This window comes from Corvus kubaryi, unplaced genomic scaffold (genome assembly GCF_017639235.1).
Source record: "Corvus kubaryi isolate FWS band 111438036 unplaced genomic scaffold, C.kubaryi_AGA036_p1.0 70, whole genome shotgun sequence".
Classification (NCBI taxonomy): domain Eukaryota; kingdom Metazoa; phylum Chordata; class Aves; order Passeriformes; family Corvidae; genus Corvus; species Corvus kubaryi.
The window spans coordinates 4,278,309-4,294,718 of NW_024582058.1; the positions used below are offsets into that span (position 1 = coordinate 4,278,309).

A 16,410-nucleotide genomic window follows, 5' to 3' on the forward strand; every position below is an offset into this window, starting at 1 on the left:
CCTGACACACTGTCAAGAAGATGTTTTACTGATTTGACACTCTGTGTTGAAGAACACACAACAGTTACTTAGTAAGTGGTTTTATAGGGGATCTCACCCATGTTACAATAAATGGAGCTCAAAGATAACGTGTCTTTTATGCTCTTACGCTTTTTGGATGATAACTGTGAAAAATTACCTAGGGAAGGTTAGCAAGCTGTACCTGTGGCCATTTTCTCATGACCCCTGCGTGATAAAGTTTACTATCTTGGATCATGATGTGTTGTCAAATGGCAGGTTTACCTGTCTGGCCAACGAAAAGTAATTGAGGAGTGTTACGGTTTTACAATCCAGGTTTCACCATATTTGTAGCTTTTTGAGCTGTTAGACCTGAACAAAATAGGTCAATGTTGACAGAATAAGGTTGGCTCCCACTTTTCTTCAGATTTTGACTTCTTTGTGTGCACCTCATACCTGAAAGCTTCATATAGGAAGCATGTAGTTTTCTGGAGGTATTGCTTTTGTAATGTCACTTTCAGCTCACGTTAGGATTTTTTTGGTGTTACGGTGCAGTATTTTTTTGGTTGCTGTTCTAAAATCTGTATCTGGAATCCCAGATCTGCATGAATTTGAAATGGTAATTTCAGAGGCTACTGTAAGTGGGGAATTGGGTAATCCCTACCAGCTGGAACTACTTAATAGTAGAAGCTTTGCTGACCTGAGGTTAGCTGTCCACAAGCCATTTCTTTTTGTAAGTATGGGGCCAAGATATGGAGCAGCAAAACTGCCTCTCTTGCTCTATTTCTCACACCCTCCCCTGCAGTAGTGGTTTCATCTGTTGCACCCACATTGTGTCCTGAAAGATATTAGTAATTGGAAAAAAAACAAAACAAAAGCCCCCAAACAGATGTGTTTTGTATGGTGGTTTGTTTTTTTATTTTTTTAAATACTGTTCAGTCTTGGGACAGAAGTATCTGTGTAAACAGATCCTTATGGCTGAGATTTTCTGTAGCTGTTCAATACCTGCTGACTCTGGGACTATTTTTAGACGCTATATACATTAAACATTACTATTTTTAGGTAGCTATCTCAAGTACCTTCGCCTGCATGAAATGTTTTGTCTTGCCACTTGGAGTTTGTCTAAGTCAAATAATAAAAAAGCAAAGTATAAAATTGGGGTGCTTTACATCGGTTACACTTTTCCAGGTAAGCTATATCTAGAAAAAGGAAACATTAAAGAAAAAAGGCTGTTTTGGAGACAAATGACTTAATTAACTTCTGTGGGGAAAGAGCCTTCATGTGGGTATCATTTGGTGTTTGGTGCCACTGGTGATGCCCTGTTTCAGGGACACAGCTTGGTAAATAGATTTCACTGTAACCTCAGAATAACAAAAACACTGGAAATCCTGAACTTCTGTGTACTGGAGAAAACAGATCTCTATTTGTGCTACAGTAGAAAGATAGTTCATGATCCACATATGAAGGGTGGAAAAAATCTTTTCTTTGAGGTGTTGGAGGTACTGAAGGACCCCAAGATGAAAATGTTTTTCAGGTTAGATGAGGTGTAGTGGTGGTAGCACAGCTGAGATGAGACTGGTGCTCAGTGTACATAAAACAGTAGAAAAGGTGTTAAATGAGCTGGAAAAATTAGGAATGATGGTAGCAGTGTGGTGACCAAATGCTCTTCCTTTCCATGAAGTGCCTGAACTCCTTGGTATGGACTCTGTGCACATATGTTAAAGGTAAATGGAGCAATTAGGATATCACAGGAATTATGAACCAAAATTCCAAAGTAAATGAAGTGTTTAAATATACTCAAGGAATGAAAATATTGTTATATTAGCACTGGTCTTCAGCTGACCACATACTAGATTGAAGCAGCTTTGTAAAGGAAAACACTTGTGGGAGAAAAGTATATAATCAACAAAGTTTAAGCTTATACCTTGATTGAATGTTTTAGTGGGAAATAAATGAAAGGCAGATTTTTTTTGAAGAAAAATCTTTTGCTGCGTTAGGGAAATACTTTTTTTTTTCCCCACTTATGTTTGATATTAAGAAATGGTTTTTACAGGATACTAAGGTACACATTTTCCCAGCCTGCAGTTATCATGGATTTTCTTAAATTAAAAAATCCCACAACCAAACAACAAAAAAATCCCAACTTGAAGCAACTCTGAGGGATTTGCTAGCTTATTATTTTGCCCTGAGGCGGGATCAATTTTACCTGTTATTCAAGACAGAAGTTTGTCTGGCTTCCCTTTAAAGCCATTATAATAAAGACTGAGTCTTCCTGCTTTCCTCTGTTCATGCTTGATTATCTTTACCTGGTATTTTGTCTTATCTGTGTAGAATAAGTAGTGAGTTTTTGCAGCAGCTTTTTGCACAGTGGAAGGCTGCTACAGTGTCTCCTCAAATGGGCTTTGTTACACCAAACAAATTCCCTAAGGGCAGTCAAATATAGCACAAATAGAAAAATATAATGTAGGAAAGATAAGGATGACACTTGATGCCAAACCCAAATGCCAAGTGTAGAAACACTCACCCTGTTTGCTTCTCAGACCTTTGCTTCTTGATGCAAGAGTTTTTCCTTCTAAATATCGCCTCGAAGGACAGAAACTGTTTTGTGGCTTTGCAATTCTGCCTCTATAGTTAGAGGGTTCAGCTTCTCCACAATGTGGGGACTTTTTCCCAGTTTGTAGCAAGTGGCTCTTTGCTGTGGTCTGCATTGGACAGGGCACAATCCTATGTGCATTCCACTTCCACATTCTGGAGGGGAGGGATTAGATAAGTTGTTTCATGAGCTACTCTGTCAAATAGCCTGAGAGACACCTTGCCTCCCATAAGACTTCCACATCTGAATCTCATCTATCAAACAAAAGTCTGATATTTTCTAGGATGCCACAATTTGTGGAAATGAATGAGCTTAATTAAGCTCATGGGAAGCTCTCACAAATGGCTAGAGATAAATATCAAATGGGGTCAATACACTGTCATGAGACTTTTGGCTTGTTACTGGATGTTCCCATCCCTTTGGGATGGCCTAGAGGGCAAGGACTTCTGAGAAGATTGGGGTCGGCCATGATTAAAGCTATATTTAGAAACTTTTTTAATTGCATAGACTTCAGGCACATTAGAGCTGGCTGATTTTTTTTTTTTTTATGGAACAGTTTTCTGTTAGAAAATGCAGTTTAGTGGAAATTGGAGTGTTCCATAGGACTGTGTCAATCTGATCGTAGCTTTTGACAGAAAGGGAAAATTAACTCAATTTGTCAGTGCTTCAGTAATATGAGTGTGTCATTTGGACAATGTGTGCCTTATTGAACTATTTGACATGTTTCATGTTGGAGCTCAAAGCAGAATTAGAGTAATTGTACTCTTACCGAGATACCAGTTTGCATATATGATAACTATTATCTGCTACACAATAATTTGTTGATGATAAATTGTATTAAAGTGGAACATGCGGGTAGATACACAACTTTTACTGAGTGTCACTACCACAGAATGTCATTTATTATTTTATTCTAATAAAATAAAAATTAGGTTCTAGATTAGATTCTAATAAAAATTAGAAATGCTGGAATTTCTTGGAAAACAGAAGTTGACATCAGCTTCAGGAAGAGTTGGCAGAATAAAAATACCAAATCCTGATGTAAATCAAATCTATTGATGATAAAGATTTTGACCAGTCCTGTGAAGTCTCCAATGTAAGTGGTGGCCTCAGATTTTTCTACAGGAAACGTAAAACATTGGAAAGTACTCACTGGCCATAAAGTGTGACCAGCACAGTAAGAATAAGAGATCTGGGAAAAAATACTGTAGGAACACAAATTATATAAAATAATGTGGAAAGCCAGCCTCAGGGAGAACATGGCCTGCAGTTCCTGATGGATGGCTGGAAATCAGGAGCATTGAGACACAGAGAAATAACCATAAGAAAAAGCAGTATGAGTATTCTGGGTGTACCCAGACATTTTTTGTACAGATAAACACCACCAAGAAATTCCTTTTGAGCAAATTGAGCTCTTGTACTTTGCTAGGGACACGATTAGGCAAGTTGTAAAAGGACATGGGAAAAATGTTTGTTGGGGTGATGGGATCAGCTCCTGGATTTCTGTTGCAGCTTGCTGGCTACAATAGTGGGTCGATTGGCAACACATTCATTTGCACTTCTTTGCTGGGGAGAGGAAGGTGTTTGCAGCCTGTCAGTTTGGAGCTCACTTTAAAGGCTAGGTGAACTGCTTTAGACTAAAAACCTGAGGACCAGTTCATGATTATAGTGTTAGGAAACAAAAGTGGAAAAACATAACAAGGTCTGAGGGTATCTTGCGCTACTCTCTAGTTTTAGCTTGTACTTGGCATTTCCCCTTTGGTGTTTGTTGCAACCAGTGAAGGATCTCCTTGCTAGGGCTGTTTCTCGAGAAGAATTTGACATCTAGGTTTGATTCTTGATTGAATTGGGTGCCTGCTTTTGAATTTGCACAGTGGGTTATAATACTGGACATTTGTGGTCTTGCTTCTAGCAGTTTGGTATAGGGAGTGTGCTGATGTGATATACCAGGGATGGTTTGGATCACAAAAGGATCAGTGTCTGCACAGGTGAAGTACAGAGAACCCTGCAGAGTGGATGTTTCCGCTTTCATCCTTGCAGAAACTCAGCTCAAATTTAGTTCCATATTTTGTAAACTTCCTATTGGAAGTGTTATTTTTAGCACTATGGCATATTTTTGTTTCCCTTTCTCAGCAGCATGACTGTGTTGCATTCATGGCTTGAGCACTTCAGGTAACTTGCCAGCACTGACTAATGCCATCAAGCATAGCTTGTGCCTCCAGAATCCCAACACATCTCTAGATGACACAGAACCATGCACTGGACCCACAAGTTAAAATTCTTAAGTGGAACTGTTGACGAAGGAAAAATTTTTTCATTTCATGAGCATACAGGAGGGAATTTTTTTTTTCTTGGTTTATTTTTCACATTAAAAAAACCACAGGAAAATAATATGATACAACTTAATATATGCTGCTGTGTCCCATCTTGGGGGATGAGTATGTCATTCCATATGCTGTAGCTAAACATAAATGAACTGTTATTAATGATTGCCATAATGTTTTCTAGCGGTTAGCTGGCTGTGATTCTAGGAATTTTTTTCCACTGTGTTTTGAAGGGTTAGGTTATTTAAACTTACTATCAAATAGAATCAGATCAAAGTGAGCTAATTTTTCTTAAACACTAATCATTTTAAGGCTATTGAACTAAATATAGAGTCAGTTCATTAAATCATTAAAACAGCCTGCAATAATGCTCACAAAGTCATTATAGTGCTATTCCCCAGCCAGAGAGGTGGTGTTGCCTTAAGCACAGTTTAATCAAATTAGATGGTGGGTTATGTCCTGGGGTTTCTCCTATTGATATTCATTAAAAATACATGATTTATCACTAATCTCTGTAAGGTATATCCTACTCCTCCAAATGAATTTTGTAAATGTCAGGGGGAAGAAAACAGAATAGTTTATTGTTATAAGAATTTAAGTGTGGTGTGATCACATTTACATTTGTATAATATGTAATTTAGTGATAGATGATAATTTTAATGTGCCTTTAAAATTTTTGTCCTTAGTTAAAAAGTTAACAAAAATGGAAAACCCCCAGGAATAGCCACGTTATATTTTAGTGCTGTATGAGCATATGAATTAACTTTAGAACTAATTATTCTGTAGATTGTCATATAGTTTCTCTTATAGATTGTCTGTAAAAGTTCACTGTTTAATTTCATGTACTCCTTTTGGTACCATTTTCCATTTTTTCCTTTTATTTGGAACACTTCAGCGTAGTAACTCCTCTGTCCTTTCCTCTTCACTCTGTTAATTTTAAGGCTTGCCTTGTTTTAAAAGGCAAGGAAACATTGATGAGAAGACCACACAGAAACATTCCCCTCTGTGCTGTCACTGCTACTCCTTTTAAGTGAAAATTTCTTCATTAATATAATAATTTTTAATCTTGTAACACTCCAAAAATGAGGTAGAATGATTATGTCACCTAACACCCAAACATGCAGCTGGTTAATGGTGCTGTGAGGCTCTACCACACTTCAGACAGGATGAAACACATTGATTAGTGGTTATTTGGAATCAGTACAGTCTTAATTCTTCAAACTGGAATTTGCCTGAACTATCCCAACTCTGAAGTGCCCTGAGAATTTCCATCATTTTTGTATTGCTGTTACTTGTGAATCTTTGATACCACTGGGAAGCCCAGCTGAATATTCCCAGTGATACCTCTTGCTTTGAGAATTTCTTGGTGTGGTGTTGTCACTTCTGTCCAGGGAAGAGCCACATGCCGAACTTGGTTATGGTCCTGCAGTGCTTTCCCTGGGTCAGGGTTTTAAAATAATAGATTTAAGATTTCTGGGAGAAATGGATCAGGTTCTCAGTGCCGTGAAAATCTTCTGTCAAAGCTCAGAGTTCACCCAACACTGCTTAGCTCATGGCTTTGCTATGTGGACACAGAGTAGTAGGAAACTATTTACTTTATTGTTGGGTATTAATCATGTTACCACAGAATTGCCCCTTAATTGAGACTGGCCTGAACTAAAACATAAGTTGCTGTAATTACTGAGGTGGTTTTATAATTGCTGAGAAGTTCATATAACAACACTTGCAGTAGGAACTTCAGATGTGGTTTTAAAACCCTGTCCCGCTTGAATTTGTCAGCTGAAATAGCCAAAAGCTATTGTCAATTACGCTGAGGTAGATCTGAACAGATTGCTGCTGTCAGGGGCTCTGCTGTTGATTTACACTGGCACATCTGAAAGAGGAGCTTGGTTCTATACCTTTTAGAAATTGGAAATGTTCTTCTAGGTAGATAATTACTCTGCTGGACACTTGAATACCAGTGGCTTTGGATTTTCTTGGCTGTGGCTAAATGTAATTATGATTCTAGACCAGTTGAAGCCTCTCTAGTTGGTGCTGTTGAAGTTCCCCCCTGCCCCCGGTACACTGCCCAGGAGCTTGTCTCATGCTAACATAAGTAGGTTCAAGAACCTAAACCTGCAGAAAAGCTTTCATATTGGCAGCTGAACTCATCCTAGGATGTCTTACTGTGGGATTTGACAATTGCCAGTTCTAGGTGCAGGAGGAGGTCAGGGATGTACAACATCGTGGGGAGAAAGGCAAGGCAGGAGCAGTGCTGAGAGGAGATGGAAAGGGTATAGACCTGTACTCTGAGTTAAAGAACAGTAGTGCTTTTGCTCATGATCTTATTTCCAACCATGTGTGGGTTTTTGTTTGTCTGGGGTTTTTTTCATACTGAAGTTCAGTGAGTTTTCTGAAAATAGAGCTTTCATTCTACACTTTCTAGCTCTCATTTTGTAAAGGAAAGCTTGAAAAATCCGTCCTAAACATAATGAGGCTTCAATGACTAAGGCTTGAAGTGCTCAAGAGGTACAGTTCAAGTAGAAAAGATACCCTCTTTTCTTAACTGACTCTCTTACCATGGTTTATAACCAAACCCCTGACATTTTTGGGATGTGAGTTGTGGTTGTTGGATTTTTTTCGGTGTCCTGGGCTGGCTGAGTGGAGTAAAGGGAGCAGCCTCAGAGGTGGCTGAGTGGCACAAAAGCCTTGTCTGGGTGTCGGAGCTGCTCGTGCAGGGTGCAGTGTGTGAGACGCTGTCTGCATGCAACCCCAGTGGAGCTGTCGTGTAGGTCTGGCAATCAGCCCACGAGCCCTAATCCTGCAAATATACATCACACACTTCATTTTATACTCGTGAGAAGCCCAGCCTAAATGAAATCCTATTAAATTGTGGGTCTAGAGCTAATTAAACATCTGCCTTTCAGTGATTTTTTTTGTGTGAGATTACATATAATGTATAGGTAAGTACACACGTATAGGATTCTATCAATTTTTTAAAAGGCAATATAGTAAATATTTGTTGTTTTCCTGTAACAAGTCCTCATAATAAAGTGGTGACGAATGACACCATCTACTTTACCTGTTTTTACTTTTGTTTCAAAACTTTCCAAAGCAAAGTGTGAGGTACAATAAGGCAGCTGGCTATCATCCATAGGCTCTTCAGCTCCAAAGCCTTTAAGGTGAGATGTGAACAAGGCTGTGCCTTAATTATTGGCAGCAACTAGCTTGGCTTTTCAAAGTAATAAATGGGGGTCCTTACAAAGTCTCTTCTTAAGTAGCTAAATGCATAATCCACCCAGGATATTGTTTTAAAATTAATTTCATCTTCAGTAATTTGATCAGAGAAAGAATTGTATTGGTCATTTCTCTTGTGTAAGAACTGTGTCGCACCTTGGGGCAAGGAACATTTATTTTCATGATTAATACCTGTGAGTTTCATGGCCTAATGAGAAAGCCCTAGATGTATTTGAAATGAAATTGCCTTTTTTTTTTTTTTTTCTTTGACCCTTTGTTCAATTCATGTAAACACTTTGACTACTGTCCCTCTCCTTGTGGATCCGAAGATCCTGTATCACCCACGTTACATTTGTTTGTAGATGCAGTTGCAATATTAAGGTATGGGAGTTCCAAAACAAGTCATTTTAAGTGGACACCTGTATACATTTGTGTAACTTACTACATTTCTCAAAGATGAATAGCCCTGGAATTGTGAAAGTGAAAGTTAATGGAATATTTTGCCCTACTTTCCCTGGCACCTATCCAACCTGACCAAGAAATCTAGTGCTGCGTTTTGTGTTGCTATTTAGTCTATCAGTCTCTTCACTGCAACCCCCTATTTGTTGAAGTCCAGTCCAAAATGTATATGTACCTGAAAAAAAACCCACGTAGTATATTCCTACCTATACTGTTTCCATCTCATGTAACAGCTTGACTTTGAAAGTATTTTGAAGGGATTTTAAACATCCCAGTCTTCCATCTGCCCCAGTGTAAAGGCAGCATTAGTCCTTGATGATCTCACTGCAGTGTCATCTTGCCTTTCTCTAATGTCAGCTCTTGCTATAGCTTGGCTGCATTAAATTGAAGATCTTTGGTGTGAAGGGTATGTCTTAATTCCCCAAATCCTTTATACCCTTATGGCTTTGAATGAATGCTAAAACTTTCAGACTTTATTTGCTGGTATGTTTTTGCACTTGTTTTACTCTGGTTCTCCTGCTCCTTCAAAATCATTATTTGAAAGTGCATCTTGTTCTGTGAAGACCCAAAGAAATTAAAGGAATGCCTTGCAGTGGGCTTGGGGGGGGGAAGGACTTTGAGCCCTCATGATAGGAAGGAAAATACTGAAGGATAGACTTACCTCTTAGAGCTACTGGTGTCATTAAATACTCACCCAAGGTGTCCAGGAGCTTAGGGTAGCCAGAACTCCACTGTGTAAGGCAATTAAAATGACTGATGTCTTGATAAAAAGGCAACATGTTGTTGATATTTTGTCTGTTTGGTGTTGTATAGGCATGGTTTAAATGCTGCATTTGTGTTCCTGTCTTAACATCTGTGGTGGTGAATGTCACCTTCAAAAATAAGAAGCAATTGTGCCTGTTGAGTCGGGGTGCCCTGAGAAAGGCTTGGAGTAGCTGGCTGTGGCCCACCTCATTCAGGTCTCCTGGGCATTAGTGTGATAGTCTGCTTGCAACACTGGTGGTAATGCCCAGCTGCTGAGCTGTTTTGTGCCAGAACATACAGGAACAGCTCTGGGGGGAGCCAATTCAAAATCTGCTGGTCGGAACACCGGAGAGCAGCCTTGGATGGGACTACATGGGCTGGTTCAGTGCTCTGTAGAAAGAGTTGAGCTAACTTGGAGTACGTCATGCAGCCATCAGAAGATGACCTGTGCTGGCTCCTCAGCTGACAGGCGCTGGGTGAGAAGCAGCATGTGACAATGCAGCTGTACTTTCACCTCAGATAGTGGCATCTTTGGGCTGAGGTTGTTTGGCCAGTGCCATTAACTGCAAGATGCTGAGCTTTGTTTAACAAAACAAATGTTACCTTAAAACATAATTGAGCTAAATCAATAGCTGTGCTGCTCTGAATGCAGTGCTGGTGGAGCCAGTGCCCCTGGTTTTCATTTGAGATGCTGCTGGTAAAATTAATTTCAAGGATTAATCCTTCCCTGTGCAGAAGATGAAGCACTTTCGTTGTTTATACTTACTGTGTCCCAAAAGAAGGATAGAGCAACCAAGAGAAGCAGAAGCTTTATTTTACCAGAGAAGAGGAAGTAATTCTGGGAGGGTCTCTGAGGACTTTTGCCATTAGGTCAAGACCCAAGATTGGAAGCTCAGGGTGCAGGGTGGAGTTCCCGTCTTGTCTCAGCATATGAAACCTGCTTCTTGTGACCTGTCACGTAAGCATGGTCTGTTAGTCACTCTTTCCCCTGAAAAACGTTTCTGCAAATAGAATAAACCATCCTTTCATGTTGGTGCAAAAAGTGTAAGTATTTAACAAACTTACATATAGTTTAGTTAACAACTTGTGTGGTAGATTTGCCATCCACCCCCTAAAATAAAGACTGATGTTTCCATTAATTACATGATGATTACTTTCCAGCAGGATAAATCAGCCCCTGCTGAGCTCCAGGCTGCCACAGCTAGTCTGGTACCTATGCCTGAATTCAATACTTTAAAGCTGACTTTAATATTTCTTTCACAAGTAGTACCTGTCTGAAGGCTCCTAGACATAACCACAGACATCTGTAACGTCAGGCGAATCCCTGCCTTCTGGGCAAGTCTGAATCACTTCCTTTGTATTTATCAGAGATAAAAAGTAAACATGCTTATGGAACTTATCATGTTTCTGTTCTGCTTGTAACATCACGTGTGTGCACATCTGAATGCACAAACCCATAAAGTGAGCTCAACTTTTAAAGCATTTGCTTGTTTGATTGGTAAATCAGATATTTCCCTATGAATTTGACATTGTCCTGACTTTATTCTCCCGGGGATTTTGGAAGAGTGTCCAGATGCTATAAGCTTATTGGCTCATAATAATGGTGGTTTTCCCACTAATTCACTAATTATTTCTCACTAATTTCCACATTCATGTGTGCATCTGATATGTATGGCGTGTGTGAGCATATGTGCTGTTTCAGTGAGAAAGACACAACCATGGTCATGTTATGTAAATAAGAGTTTATCTGTTCAAAGCACTACTCAGGAGCGTATGATTTGGCGATGGAAACAATTTCTTAATAAGTGGTGTCTGGTTTTAGTTCTGGCTGCCGTCTTTTCAGACTAGACGGCTTTTGGCTGTTGCACATTTTTATTTCCCTCTCTTTCATCCATTGTTCTTTCTAACACAGGTCTCTCACTGCTCAGTGCCTTCCAAGATGTTCCCCAGTCTGAAATGACTCGCCTGTCATTGCTGTTCATAACTTGCCAATTTGGTTTGATGTGTGGTGGAATTGAATTCTCTTTTCTTGGTAACCAAAAATGTATTTTCTGCAGCTGCATGGTTTGGGACACTGTATGTACAGAAATGTTGATGGTGATTATTGTGGTAATGAAAGACTACCTGTTGAGTTCTCAGCAGTCAAAAGAGTCACTTATAATAATGAAGACATTTGAATACAAGGCCAGTAGTCTTGTTCCTGGTTTACTTCAGGGTCTCTTAGGAGGTTTATCTATGTTCACAGCTACATTTTCGTTGCTTGCACTTCCTCATGTGTCTCATCTTTAAAAACTCATCATGATGTTGATATCACTTGACATGCCTGGCCAGCGTACAGCATCTGTTATTTTCCACACTAAGGCCACTACCCTGGAAGTGTAGAAAGAAGGATTCCTTCTTTTTAATGCTCTGTGCCTCATGATTTGATTGTCATATATGACTTCATCCCCGCTCCATTCACATTCTGAGTTGCTGTCTTTTTGAATAGCCGTCCTGAGAGAAGGACAGACACTTAGGAAAGTCAGTTCAGGTGGATGCATTTTCTGACATCAGTGCTGCGTAGCTCACTGGGATCGAGCCCACATTCTGCATCACTGAACACCCTTTTCATGGGGCAGCATCCTGTGATTGATGTCCTTGTTCACCAGTTCCTTGTGAAGGCTGTGCTGCCTTGAATTAACAGTGTCCATACTGCAATTTTGTCTCTCATTCATACCAGTAGTTCGTCTGCATCTGAAGGGCTCAAAAGATGGTGTCTACAAACCCTAATAACCTCTGGGCCCAGCTGCATTTTTAGCAGTAGTATCTTCTGAGTTGCTTTACGGATTCAGCTTGTAGCTCCTGCAGTAAAAGCAAGGATGGACTGTGTGTAGTTTTGTAGCTGTTTCCAGCTTCAATGTGTGTAACTTTTTCCCATATTTGTGCTTTCTAGCAAATGCCTGGAGATACAACTGTGCTCTGCCACCTCTTCTGCCATCCTGTCTCCTGTGCCCATACCCCCAGTTTTGATTCTAGGTTTCAGAAATCCTGCTGGTTGCTTTTGCTGATGACATCAATATTTCTTTGTGGCAGGCTGGTTCCCACATGGCATTCCTTGGCATCTGCTGGTGCTCACTGTGCTGTGAGGTAACTGCTATCCTTCCACAATACCTTTGGCAATGAGTATTGTGACTGCTCTGGCCAAGTCAGGTAGTATTTCTTGATGAGTGTTTTTTCAAAGGCTTTGCACAACTTCTGTGTCTATGCAGGAGTGCTGTTACCTGGCTCTCAGAAGGAATCAGGTGGGTACAGAGGTCAGGAAGACGCAAAACAATTACCTACCTTTTCAGCAGCCTTATACTGCTTATCCAGCTTGTGGGTTCTGTGGCTTTAGCAGTGGTGCCTTCGGCATTTATTCTATTGCTCCCATAGTTTTTCTTTCATGTGATGGGTGCTTGGTGAAGCAGGTGTTCTATTGGCTAGGCTGTTCTACTTTTCAGGTGTAACGTGCCTGGGAAACATCAACTACTTCAGAAACATTTTGGTAGTATCAGAGACACGTCAATCCTTTCTGAGCTTGGGGCTTTGGGTGTGTGCATGTGTGTGGCTGGTGATGTCTTTGAAGATGCTTGTATTCCACTTACACTTGCAAAAACATGGTTGATTTGCCCCCTAAACTGTTTAGGGACCCAAACCTTGATCTCTAGAGGCCCCTACTGTTGACCTTACTTACACGATGTGGAAGTGGGACTTCAGAGGGGAGGCTGAGGTGGTTAAGGTGTCACCTGAAGTATGGAGGAATGAAGTTTGTGTGTCTGCTCAAACTGAGCAGATGAGGAATCTGAGTTTCCTAAGGGAGTACTTGAAACGGTAGGTGGCTAATTACTCCAGGGGCTCTCCCTCACTTCTTGTTTCCTTGCTGGAGGAAATGGATGTGAATGCTGCATTGCTATGATGCTAAAAGTATCCTTGCTGGATGCTACTGATTGTGGGAAAGACAGGCAGGATGCTGAAATGCCACCAATGCCTGTACACTTCATGCCTGATCAGTTCTGGAGCCTTCCCTATTGCATAGTGCCTCTGTGCCTGTGGAACAGCTTGTATCCAGGCAGTGCCATGTCTCACGGTAGTGCAAGGCTGAGCATTGCAAAATCAGAAAGCTTTGAGGACTCCATGAGAGGATAAACTTCTCCATGGTGAGTGCTATTGCATTCATGACTTCAGGTGAAACAGTGGCTTCTGTGCCAGGAGTTTTTCAACCAGGTGTTCTTTCTCCTCAGTCTACTTGCAGATTGAAGGCTATGGTTGTTGTACTGCTGGGTCATTTCAATTTTGCTTTTGTGGGTACAAAAGTGTTGCTTTCTTCTTTTGTGTAGTGCTGGGGAACTTCTTGTAGCTAAGTGCTGTCACTGATGACTTACAAGCAATTTGGTGTTGCTTTTATTTCATGCATTGTTATCCTTGACTGCTAAACTATTTCAGGCTTTACCAAATACTTAACCTTGGCTGGTTTGCATCACACTAATATCACATATGTCCAAAAGTTAAAAGCAGTAGTTTTAAGAGTATTAGGAAAGTTGCAAGATTTCCAAGGGCAGGAAAAGCCAGAGTCAAAGCTGCTTGGAGAACTTAGCTGGACTTTGTCATGTAAAAGGATGAAAGAACCTGAAGTTTTGAAATCATGCTCTGCTTCCCGAGTTCACAAATAAAAGAGAAATCTGATAGTAGGAGTAGAATGGTGTGTGGGCATGCCGTTAAAGACTCTTTGAGTGCCCCAAAGGGCCCAACTCAAGGAATTACTGGTAATCTTCATCCTAGGGCTTCTTAACCTTTTGAAGCCTAAAGCTGGCAAAGTAAAAGATTAAACTCATGTAGGTTTTGGTGAATAATTCCCCATGTTTTGAAGACTACAGAAGACAAGCTCTTTAGGTCTGCCCTGTGGATATCACTGCGTGCATTAATGGGATAATGGAGACCTGCAGCAAATTGCTGACGGTCTGGAAGCAGGGTGGGATGCTCTGCCTGCAAGAGTATTATAGGTATTTTCTAGTAGTACAGGTAAGAATTTAAAGGTATTGAAACCACTTCTAAAGTCCAGATGCAAAGAGTGTGAATACTCCCCTCCCCACACAAAGAAAGGGTGCTGACAAGAGGTGCAGGATACAGTGGTTGTTCGCTTTGGAAGCAGAGTGATCAGTGTGTGTCAGCAGCGTCTTCCAAAACTGAGGAGTCTGCTGTTCAAGTGTTTGCCAACCAGATTTCTGTTCTCCAGTGGGAATACTGAAAAGATCATCTCTGTGGATTTTAATCTGCGTTTGGGATCTCTCAAGCCACTGGCTAAAAGATGAAGACAACTGGTTTGCAACTTGAATTGAGTAATGTTTCTTTTATGTAGATACAGTGGATTCAGTATGTCATATCAGTACGACAAAAAAGGGAAGTGAATTATCCTGGGCCCTAAAACCATTGTTGGGGAAGGAAAAGATTTGTAGATGTTAGTTAACATACTTTGACAACTGTTTGCCAAAGCCATTCATTACATCTGCCTCTGCATTAGAAAGGGCACAATATTTCATTTTCCATTTCCTTTCACAAATAGAAAATTAATTGCATAGACTTGCAGAAAGTGCAGATATAACTCGTTATGTATTGTTAAGGCTGTCTGTGATAAATTTGTCAAGCTTAGACAAAAAGTACTCTGAAATCACAATGGATCTATCTTAATTAACGTTCTTTAAGAGACAGTTACACCTGTTTGGAAATGGGAGGTAAAAGACAAGTTTTCCAGAAGCACAGTAATAGTGGTCTCTGGTTACTGAGTAATAATGGTCTCTGCTAGAGGACGCTGGCAAACATAAACTGTATTTTGTTTTGAGCCCTGTTACTACCTTTCACTAATCAAATTTGAAGTCCTGTTTTGCAAATTAATTATTCCTGTGCATCTGTTAAAAAAAACAAACCTCAGCTGGGCTGTAATGACCATGCAATAATGGTTATCTTGCTGTTACCAGTGATGTAATTGAGCAGTTATATGGGGTGAAGGTGAACCCATTAAAGTCCGTCTCTATTAATGCAGTTATGACATATGCTGTTTATAGAACTCCCAGCCATAAAACTATCCTACTGTTATCCATTCTTGGTTATATTTGCTGATACAGCTTATCTCTGCTGGTGCCACTGGAGTGGTGCTGTGGAGACTGTACTTAATGACAGTAGAAACCAGGGGGTGATCAGAAATGGTGTCACAGTTAGAAGCACAAACAGGAGGAGGTCAGGGACATGAAGACATGTTACTGCGGTGTGCCGAGTTGCCTTGGCAAATAAATACCACAAGATGAAAAGATAAGGGAGAAAATGGGAAGTTTTGCACTTGTGGGTGAAGGCCGGCGGACTTGCTGATGGATGGCTGAGCGCTGAGAAGAGTTTTCAACGAGCTGATATTTCACTCTGTTTTACTCTGGATTGAGGTTGCATCCTGGCTATAGATTCCATGGGGGAAGAGCACTAATGGACTGGCAGCCAGAGGCTCTCGGGCTGAGGCCTTATGAGGTTTGGGTGAAGAGGGAGTGTGGTGAGCACCAGTGTCTTCATCACTGTCAATCTACAGTAAAACACCTTCTGTCAAGACAGCCTTAATATGTATTTTAAGTTCCACAGTTGTTAGATTGTGATTTAGGAGTTATCTTGTTATCTGCAGGTTTGGTTTCACAGATCATCTGCTCTTAGAGCTTTTGTTACAGGCCTCACTTTCAGCTTGTGGGTTATAAACAGTCAGAAACTTCTGCTTTTCCCGAGTGCTTTTCCGACACCATCCTCTGACCTACATTTCACCCCTTCCTGCACTCCTTTCCCCCACTCTGAATTTTTTGAGTGCTGAGATCAGCTCTTCATTTTTACCAGTACTTTTTAGGTTTGAATTCTAACAAGAGAAAATAGAACTAAGTTTAATGCAGTGTCTTTCTATTTTTCTTGTTGTGTTTGCTGAGAAACTCAAACTTTAAAAAAAGAAACCAATCTGCAGAAGCCAGTATCAGCCTATTTCTGTAGTTGCTTCAAACAGTTCTAGAGTTCCTTGAGCTTTTCTGCTCAGCTATGCAG

The 16,410-nt window shown here is 40.4% G+C and overlaps 1 protein-coding gene across 1 annotated transcript in view; it reads left to right on the forward strand.

The window, feature by feature from the left end:
• BCL11A (BAF chromatin remodeling complex subunit BCL11A) overlaps positions 1 to 16,410 on the forward strand; it is a 128,150-nt gene that overhangs the window by 271 nt on the left and 111,469 nt on the right. The gene's annotated exons all lie outside the window — the stretch shown is intronic.